The sequence below is a fragment of the Crotalus tigris genome, unplaced genomic scaffold (genome assembly GCF_016545835.1).
Source record: "Crotalus tigris isolate CLP2741 ecotype Arizona unplaced genomic scaffold, ASM1654583v1 scf7180000024384.25900115:4084858, whole genome shotgun sequence".
Classification (NCBI taxonomy): domain Eukaryota; kingdom Metazoa; phylum Chordata; class Lepidosauria; order Squamata; family Viperidae; genus Crotalus; species Crotalus tigris.
In genome coordinates, this window is record NW_024100554.1 from 1,736,996 (window position 1) to 1,747,559 (window position 10,564).

Sequence of the window (10,564 nt, forward strand, 5' to 3'; positions counted from 1 at the left end):
GCCATTATTGGAAAAGTGGTAGTATTGATAACAACTAAGTAATTCAAATACCTTGGATTTTCTTTTAAAACTCTGACATCTTAGAAAAATAGCCAAGAATCATCTATCTTCACATGTGGTAGCTGACCCGGACAGCTCCAGAGAGCTTCCAGTGTTTTCAAAACAGAATATGCACCCACCACCACATATATGGCTCAACAGAAAATCAGAAGATTAGGCAGCTACAAGCAGTAGCCAGCTTCTGGCAAACAGGAGGCGTGCCGGGGAGGTAGACAGATCACCACCCTCAATACCAAGGCAGGTGAGGAGTAGTGATATTTTGTAACGAGATCTCATACATGCATGAAAATGGGTATTGCTAGCATACCTTTCCTCCTTGGCAAACTCCCTTCCCAAGCTCCTCTACCCTAAAAGTTCAACTTGCCTTGATATTATTGGGATTCAAGAGACCTATTAAAACCTGACTTCTTTATCAAGCCTCGTGGGAGATGGTAACACAGTGATTTCTTTTATTTAAGAATATATTTATATACAGTTATGATTCTTTAGCACAGACAATATATTACTGATATTGCTTATAACTGAACATTTGTTTTAATGATTTTGTTTATGTACGATTGGACTGCAAACTGCTCAGAATCAGTTGAATATTGGGTGGGATATAATCTTTGAAAAATAGTGGTGGTGGTCATCATCATCATCATTATGTTAGTAGTAGATTCCCCCAGGCTTTGGTTCTGGGGTATTTTGAACTCCCAACTCTGGGGATGGAATCTGGCATAGTGCAGGAATTTATAGCCATCACAGGTTTGCCTATTTTCAGCACAGATATGATTCCCATGAACACACAGAGATAACATCTTATCTTTGCTTTAGAATAATCAAAGGGTTAATTGATGCTGGAGCATTTTAATGTTAGTCCTTTATCATAGTCTGATCATAGCCTCCACCAACCTTTGTAGGGGGATGGATCAATTAAGATAGCATGCTCCAAACACCTTATGGATCTAGCTTGTTCCCAGCCAGCACCTACAGTATACCCTAGTTACTTAGAAGGAAGCTGTATGGAATGCCTGAGTGATCTCCGGAATATGGAGAAAATAAAAGAGCTTGATAAGGCTGTACCAGAGTGATCTTCCCCAAAGAACTGATCTGAGGCATTCCTTGTTTTACTGAACAGTTCTTGAAAAAGGAATGATTGAGATATCTGCAATAACACTGGCAAAGAACAAGAGTGTGAATGACAAAAAAAAACAACAACAGGTAAAAGCTCATATCTGATCCTACTCTGTGACAAAACATTAATATGTCTCTATGCTGTTCCCACTGATATGTCTTTTCAGAAATGTGAGTCCAGAAGATCATACTACTGAACAAAATTGCTCACATTTTGTTATGAGTTTGATGTTGGATAAGAGGAATCTCAAGAGATGGCAGAAGTAAGATCATATGAAGACTCTTTTGTACATGTGACAACTGAAGAAGTGGACAGAGTCCAGTATGGTGAATTCAGCCATCTGAATGTTATATTCATGCCCTTATCTGATATAAATCACCAGCAAAGAAAGTACAATATAGATAAAGTGACAAATGCAACCTTGAAAAGAGGGATGACATTGTCAGTCTTGAAGGAGGTAATGGTACAAAGCTCTTCAGGAAATGATAAATTCAGCTATTCTAAACAATTTTCAATCACTTCTTAAAGTTTTAGAGAAACTCTTTGGAGTACGCTCTTTAAGATGCTCAGAGTTTTGAGGAGTCAGGTGGCTTATAAATCATACAAACAACAACAAAAACCTAAATATCTAAAGAGGCCCCAGATGGCCATCTACATCCTTCTTATTCAGGGTACATATTGAGGCATGCAGTCTGAACAGAAAATGCAATAGAAATCTTAACTTGGTGTGCTAGAAATTGTGAGGAACTGGTGGGTGGAATAAAATCATACAGAATCTCAGCAAAATAGATATGTTATTAAGAAAAAAGCCAACCAGCTCCATGGAAGTTCCATTTATTACTGTTAATAGGGCTGCACTCCTCTCAAAGAGAACTTTAATCCGGGGGTCCTTTCAGACTTAAGATCCTGCTAGAATAGCAAGTGGAAGCCATGCCCAGATGATGCTTTGACAGTTTCAGTTGCTCAGCCATTTCAAATTTGTCTTGGAGCAGAAGATGCTAAAGACACTGACTCAGATCCTTGTCGTGAAGAAGACAGTGACATGCCCTTGGGTCAGCTAGATTAATGCAATTCATTCAATATGGGACTGCCCTTGAAGATGACCCAGAAATTGCAAATGGCACAAAATGCAGCTACTCACCTATTGGCTTGCATTAATCAATTCAGTTGAATAATCTCTACTTTGGAGAGGATATATTCGTATAGTGCTTAGATTTATATACCACTTCATAGTGTTTTCCAGCCCTCTCTAAGTAGTTTACAGAGTCAGCATATTGTCTCCAGCAATCCTGGTCCTTAATTTACCGACTTCAGAAGGCTGGAAGGCTGAGTAAACCTTGAGCCAGTCAGGATCAAACTCCTTGCTGTGGGGAGAATTAGGCTGCAATACTGCATTCTAACCACTGCGCCACCAAGGTCCTATTCAAGGTGTTACTGGTTACCTATATAGGTTGACATCACTTGGGTTGTTACCTTTTTGAAAGATGTCATATCAGTTGAATCTGCTTACCTGACATGGTCTAAGCCAGAAGAAGGATTGTGGGCACTTATCCAAAACATGAAGGAAACAAGAAGCCAGAAGACAGCTTTTCCATTAGCTCTACCTCTCATGCATCTTAGTCTGCCCATTAAAGTCAAGATATCTGCTAACTTCATTTAGATGTGACAAGAACAGTTCTTTGTTGTAGGGCTTTTAGAATGGAAGGTCCTCAGTAGTTGGCAGTAGGGAAAGATATTTTGGATAATACTCTATTTTATATGGAATTGTTTTATTACATTTTCCACACAGACAGAATTGGCATGCTCCAAGTGCCATTCATTAAGCAGAATCACCCGATGGGCCTAGGAAGGATGCCTTCTGTTAAAGCACCTGCCTTCTAGAACATCATTCTCTCTGAGATATATCTGGCCCCTATTTAGCCAAGTCCAAAAGAGCTTTGAAAATCTGGTCATCTCCAAAGGCCTTGGGTTAAAGTGGGTGGCAGGCCTTGTTTTGGTTTTGATGTGGCATTTGATTTTTGGCATTTGATTTTTTTAAAATTGTGCCACATATTTATTTTCATTATTATGCTGCCCAGAGTTATAGAGGTGGGCAGTCTTATAAATTTCTAAAACAAAATTTAAAAAAAATCAGAACTGTGGGTTAATTTGTTGAGTAGGCAGTTTATACATTTTCATAATAAATCAATAATCGTTTGACTTATTTTACAAGAATGCCTTTGTCTTATATCCTTCAACAACACAGTTAAAGAAATATGCTTAAGAAGTTTAATTCTCAATCTTTTGGGGATCCCTATCAAGCATTATTCAGAGATTCCATTTTTGGAAAAAATACACTCTACCTTTGTTATCCTTTTTTAAAATGATAAAACATAGTCCATTATATTTTCTATGATTTTCCTAATGCAAGGATAAAAATGTCAAGTGTTTCTTATCTAAACCTATCCTACCCTTCACTACTCTAAAAGTGGTGGTACTATAAGGCTATTCAACCCCAGTCATTAGTATTTCTAGTTATAAAACTACAAATTTATATCAAAATGTAGTCTTATGATCAACTTGTAGGTCTCCTAGCCTTAACCTTTGTTACATTCTGTTACAATGCAAATATTTAAATATTGCAAAGGATTATCCTGCTTTGAGCACAATTATAGTAAGGCAACATACAAAGAAAATGTTGATTGCCTAAATTCAACTGATAAAAATATGCAATAATAAAATATTTGTAACAAAATCCAAACTATTTAATATTAAATATTACTTTTATGATAGATTTCAACCCTAATTTAATTTTATAAAAAAAATAGTAAGACTATGTGCTTTACCTTCTTTTTAAATAACTGAGTATGGGCACCAATCTTACTGCTATAAGAAAATTCCAGTTTAGAATGACCAAAAACTTACATACTCATGTTTAACTGCAAATCCCACTAGACTGGTAAACATGGGCATATTTTTGTATCTCACAACTGAGAACAATCTGATATCTTCTAAAAGGTATATTCAAATTTATTTTTACACATATTTAACAAACACATACATATACGCTATTTCAGTTTATAACACACACATAAAACACTGATTTTGTTGTCAATAGGTTACAGATTAGATCTTCTATAACTATTCATGTTACATCGCCAATATCATGTCTATTTGCCATAATTTTGCCACTTTTCCTTGATGTACAGCATACTTTATAGACATTCTCCATGAACTAATCAGAACTGATGCTTGTTTCATTTTTATACAAGTATTCCTAACATAGCCCTTCCAGATATATGAATCTAGAATTCACAAGTATACACAGACATTTCTGAAAATTTTGGGACAGTATGAGGTAGTCAATTGATCAAAACAGAATATTCTGATTGCGACATTTAAAGGTAAACCAATCTATATGTTTTTAAACAGTAAAACCACATAACACAACTGCTCATCCCACAGCAAAAACAACACATAGTATAAAAAACTTGCAATATTCTAGTAATCTCCATTCTCTAGAGCCAACTGTCAAGTTTTAAATTTTAATATAACATTGGGGATAACTACAAAATGGTAATCCTAAAGCTAAATGATTAGCCAAACAATTAGTATCTTTGATTGAGGGAAGACAGCATAGATTAAAAATGAAGTTGCTTGATAACCGCACAAATATCCACATATTCTCTTTTCATCATGCTTGAGCAGCAGAAGAAAGCAGAAATGCTATACTGATGTTGTTGCCAAAGTAGCAACAGCATCATTACTGTACTTAATACTCCTTAATGGTAGTTAATGGTACTACATCTAAATGGAGGGAAGTAAGCAGTGGGGTACCACAAGGTTTCATCTTAGGCCCAGTACTCTTCAATATCTTCAAAAATGACTTAGGTGAGGGAATAAAAGGGGAACTCATCAAATCTGCAGATGACACTAAGCTGGCAAGAATAGCTAGAAGACAAGCTCAGGATCCAAAAAGATTTTGACAGACTTGAACAATGGGGTCTATCCAACAAAATGAAATTTAATGTGGAAAAAAGTTTATTAAAAAGTTATTAAGAAAAAAGGTTTACACCTAGGCAGGAAAAACCAAAGGTACAAGTATAGATTAGGCTCAAAAACAGTAACTGTGAGAGAGACCTTGGAGTCCTAGTGGAAGATCACTTAATCATGAGCCAGCAGTGTGCAGAAGCAGCCTAAAAAGCTAATACAATCCTTGTTTGTATTAACAGAGGAATAGAATCAAAATCAAGTGAAGTATTAGTACTACTTTGTAAATCCTTAGTTAAGACCTCACCTGGAATACTGCATCAAAAAAGATGTTGAGACTTTGGGAAAAGTGCAGAGAAGAGCAACTAAGATTATTAAAGGCCTGGAGACAAAAACATATGAAGAACGGTTGTAGAAATTGGGTATGACTAATCTAGAGAAAAGGACTAGGGGTGACAGGATAGCAGTATTCCAGTATTTGAGGGGCTGCCACAAAGAAGAGGGGGTCAACTTATTTTCTAAAACTCTAGAATGCAACACAAGAAACAATGGATCGAAACTAATAAAGGAGAGAAGCAACCTGGAATTAAGGAAAAACTTCCTAACAGTGAGAACAATTAACCAGTGGAACAGCTTGCCTTCAGAAGTTGTAGGTGCTTCATCACTGGAGGTTTTTAAGAAAAGACTGGACAGCCATCTGTCTGAAATGGTACAGGTTCTCCTGCTTGAAGAGAGAATTTGACTATAAGACCTCCAAGTTCCCTTCCAGCTCTATTTTGATTGACTTATACATGCAAATCCTATACTGGCAGTTCTTAACTTAGGACTAGTTGTTTAACACTATTCAAAATTATAATGGCCACTAAAACAGATTTTGTAAAATCTCGCTCCACCAAGCCTGCCATGACCTGACATTTTGGGCGCTTGGCAACTGGCTCACATCTGCAACCTGTTCCCAAGCACCCTGAAATCATGTGATCGCCATTTGCAACCTTCTCTATCAGCTTTCCCAGGAATTCAATGGAGAAGCTGGCAGGGAAGAATTCAAGTGGAGGGGAGCTGAAATCTCAAATCTTGTGTGGAGGGGAAATTCTTTGGTGGGCTGCAGGATCAAAGCTGAAGTCCTGAAGATGTCAGCTGGTTCCTGTAGCCCCATGAATGATTTCCTCCCCCCCCCCCTGCAAAGAGGAAGGGAAATCCTTCATAGAATTGCAGGAACATTTCAGAGTGAAACCCTCTGGCATGCAGCTCTTTCCTGCATCTGCTTCACTATCTAGGAGTGCTAGGATTGTGGTTGTTGAGCAAAGCAATGATGCTTAATAACTGCTTTGCTCAACGACTAAGAGTGTGGTCCCAATTATGTTATTAAGCAAGAACTACCTGTAATGCTATAACCAGACTTGTTAAGACGTTGATAGGGTTGAAAAGAGAAAACAGTAGGTTATGCCTTGATAGATCTACTTTTAACCTATAAATATGCTAAATCTGTTTCACTTTGGCATTGAATGAAATGCATGGTTCTTGTTGGATATAAAGGAAAGCTTGAGTACAGGACTTAAGAATTAAAAGAGTGCTTGCTCAAAGCACCACAGTTGCTTTTTGATCATTTAGCCTGTGAGTTGGAGATCTCCATTATGGCTCTACACAGAGAACAACAAGGTGGTTAGTAAAATTTTGTTAACAATTTGTTTTTTTTATTTTCTAAATTGTATTAATAACAGTTATTCTATAATATTTAATTACTATATTATCAGAGACCTTGAAAAATTAAAAATTACAGAAGAAAGCTGAATGAGAATTTCATGTGTGTTTTAAACACAAATGTGTCACATTTTAGAAAAAGTACATATTAATAATTTGTTTATTCAATATATATACTTTATTTCAAAACAGAAAATATAAGATTTCTACATTCATGAAAATTAAGTGTAATTAATATAATTAAATCAAGACATTACCTTAATGAATGAAATAAGCTTCCATGTGCCAGCGAGCAGTAGAATATCAAAGATCATGCTCAAATTTGTAGTGCAGCCATCTAACAAATTAGTTGGTTGTGTCTTATTAAGTTAACAAATCTTGGATCTGAAACAAAGAAGTAAAATAGAAGTTCCCTTCTATTATTAAAAAATATTTGGATTGCTTTAAGACATTAAAAAACTGTCAAGTTACTGGATCTGTCAAATGTTTGATTTTTTTTAATTCTATACCTTATTAATTTTCCAAGCACAGACTACAAGTGAAAATAACTACTCAGATGAAGAAAAAAATCCAAACAATATTGAAGCAATATCTTTATTGGTCCAGTTGGATAGCTTTCAAGTTTTGAATAATTCTCTGTCAGACAATATAGTAAAAACAAGGCAACAAATGCACATTGAAAATATGGAAAAAGTCATGACTGGTGTTCAAATAAACACTAAGTAAAACCTTTCCTTTTTTTTCTTGGCATTTAATAAAATTACAGATTGTGCTCACATTATTTTGGAGAATGGAAGTTTGAAAATGAGGCCTAAAAATAATCCTATCTTTCTGCAAAGTTGGCCATCTTCATCCAACCAAGCAAATACCTGTCAACAACCATGGAAAGCTAAACAATTAAGAGAAAGAAGGCCATAAACAGATGTGGACAATACAATCATGTGTCACATCAGAAAAAGAAAATATGCTGTATCTTTCTCCAACATTTCCTCTCCCATTTGCCAATTTTGCATAAGGCTGCAAAATGAAGGAAGAGAAGAGAAAGACTATTCCATTTCCATATTGCAAACACCCAGCTTTGGTTCTCCATCAGCTATTACCTATGGACAATAATTCTAACAGGCTACCTGTTTCCATATGTGGCCAGAATAAACATTGGTATCTAAGCTTCATTTCCCCACTCCTTTCCCATTCATTTAACATTGTCATGTCTTTTAGATAAGCATTACAGCAGGGGCAGTCATATTGCACAGTGGGCCATATCCAACTAAAAACACTCTTTAATAAATGTGCAAGCAGATTTATTGTGCAAGTAGAAGATAATAAAAATTTAAAATAAAATGCACATGTCTCCAAAAAGAGATGTAATCAAATAACTGCTTCCAATTCAAACTTCACAATTTCAGTATTTTAATTTCTTTTCATAAGTCTTTTGTACTGTAGTTCTTAATAATGTAGTTTCAAAGAGAAAGCACAGAAACATCCACCTTAAGAACCTCTTGCTTACATTTCCTTCCAGGCTATGTAGGGAATTCTGACCATAGTGACTTAAGTACAAATCCTAAGTATTTAAGACAATGTTTCTCAACCTTTCATTTCTTAAATCCCCCCACTAATATCACTGTCGTAAGAACAAAAAGCCACTTTTCCAAGAATGTTAACATTCTGTTCTTATACTTAATAGTTACACTAAGTTTCAAGGGCATTTGTGTCAACAACTTACCCCATCTTTACATAGTTTTTTAAGTCCATCTGACTATGCATGCCACCAACAAACACGGATTATGAGATGTAGAATTGATACTACAAATATGCTAATTCTGATTTAATTACTGTATTAACATAGTATGACAAGTGTAAATAACTAGTTTGTAGTTTGAGACTCATGATAGAATGTTTACTCCTGGGTACTCTTAAACTATATAAGCATATGGATTCCACAGGGAACTGGAATAAAGAAATGACGTGCACTTGGCTTCAGTTCTAGTATAGCAATCTGGCAACCGTCACTACTGCACGGTAAACCCGACTACAAGTTTCCCAATCAACTATTCAAATCAGTAAATTGGCTTGAACCAGGCTTTCCACTTCTATTTTTCAACAATGCTTTGTCACTTTTAAAAAGAATGACAGAAACAAAACTATTTAAGATTAACTGCCACTCCCACATTTCTAGTCCTGCACAACCACTTGACTTTTACCCACTTCTTTTACTCTTTTCTCAGTGACTATCAAGATGACCTATGTTGAGGAATTGACACAATACACCAAAACTTATATTTTAAGGTGGTAAGGTTGATCTGCCAACAATAAGTTATACAATACTATTATGTGGATTTTCTCACTTACTCATACACATACTCCTTGCTTTTTCAGCAACAGTATTCTAACCAGATCACGAAGGTACTTTCCTTAAACTTAGGTTCCTAACACAGAAGCTAGCAATAATTCCATTAAGCAGAACAGTCAATAGCCAACAGCTGTTGACTAATGAAAAGGGAAGGAAAATTCCACCTTATTTTATGCTGACATCCTGTGAACTTCAGAAACAGCTTTTTTGACCTAAGCTTTAAAAAACATTTACTGTAGGTGTAATAGTAGCATTAAAAATTCCCACACTGCATCCACTTATATCTCTCTTTTGCCTTTTCAACCTCTGCTAGCCTGTCTCTGTAAAGCAATTTGAAACCACTATCATCTAAACCTGTTAAAAATATATTCAAATAACAGCATAGTAAAATGTCAACTATTGCAAGGGCTGGTCATAATCTATTTGCCTTTTGAATACCAAATATTTCTCCCTTAAAGTGTTACTATACAATTCCAGGAAAATATTGTTATTTAAGCATGCCCATTAGAGTTTAGTTTTCTAAAGAAATTACAAAGACGGTTATACATCGTTTTTTTATTGGGAAAGTACCTGAATTCCTTTCAAATAATTGTATTTTTTTGAGGAGGGGGAGAAGCCGTAGTCCTACAGCCTTTCTAGACATAAATGATGATTATATCTCGCTTCCCCCCGCCCATTAATAATTGTGGCTGAATGTGGAAAACATTTCTCCCGTCAGTTGGGAATGGACTTCCTTCTTTGGCCTGGGTTACCTTTCTATTTCGTAGGAAGCGCGGCTTTTCCACTTACTCGGAGGCTTCGGTTTAAGGTGGCGCTGCTTTACGCCGCCCTCCTCGTTTCTATACAAGCGAGAGGTGCCTCAGACACTCGGCCGGGAAAAGAGGGCGTCGATTACTGAGAAGTTCTTTCCCGGAAAACTTATCGGGGGGTTCCTGCGATCCGCAGGGACTGCTCGGTTTCCCCGGAGAGCCCCCTCGCATGCTCTGAGGGGAGGGTCGGGGCACAGCCTGAGGAACCTCTCCGGGACGGTCTGGGAGGATCTGCCCGGCGGCTTCGGCTAACAAGGCGGGCCCCACGGTTCGCGGCTGGTCCCCCCTCTGGCCGCCCAGCGGGCAGCTCAGGGGAGACAATGGCCACGATGACTTCACTCCCCAGCAATGTGAGGAGCCGCCGCCGCCGCCGCCGCCTAAGCCCTCTCCGCGCCCGGGAGCCGAGCCTAGCGGAGCCCCGAAAGCGAAACGTCCCTTCTTTCCAGCCACCGCCGCCGCCGCCCGTTGGCTCGAGCAGCCCTCCCGCCTTTGCTGCCTGCCAGGCGGCTTCTGCTAGACTCCCCCCCCCCCCGCCGCCACTGTCAGCCCCGGACACGG

General features: G+C 37.6%; 1 protein-coding gene across 2 annotated transcripts in view; it reads right to left on the reverse strand.

Annotated features, from left to right (window-relative positions):
* RNF19A (ring finger protein 19A, RBR E3 ubiquitin protein ligase) overlaps positions 1 to 10,564 on the reverse strand; it is a 33,085-nt gene that overhangs the window by 21,131 nt on the left and 1,390 nt on the right. Inside the window, exons 1-2 of one of the 2 annotated variants that reach the window (XM_039328860.1) lie at positions 9,987 to 10,292; positions 7,105 to 7,231 (exon numbers count right to left, since the gene is read on the reverse strand). The gene's annotated coding sequence lies outside the window, so the exon portion shown is untranslated. Of the gene's footprint in view, positions 1 to 7,104; positions 7,232 to 9,986; positions 10,293 to 10,564 lie in introns of those variants that run through there. The other variant, XM_039328859.1, reaches the window with a different exon arrangement.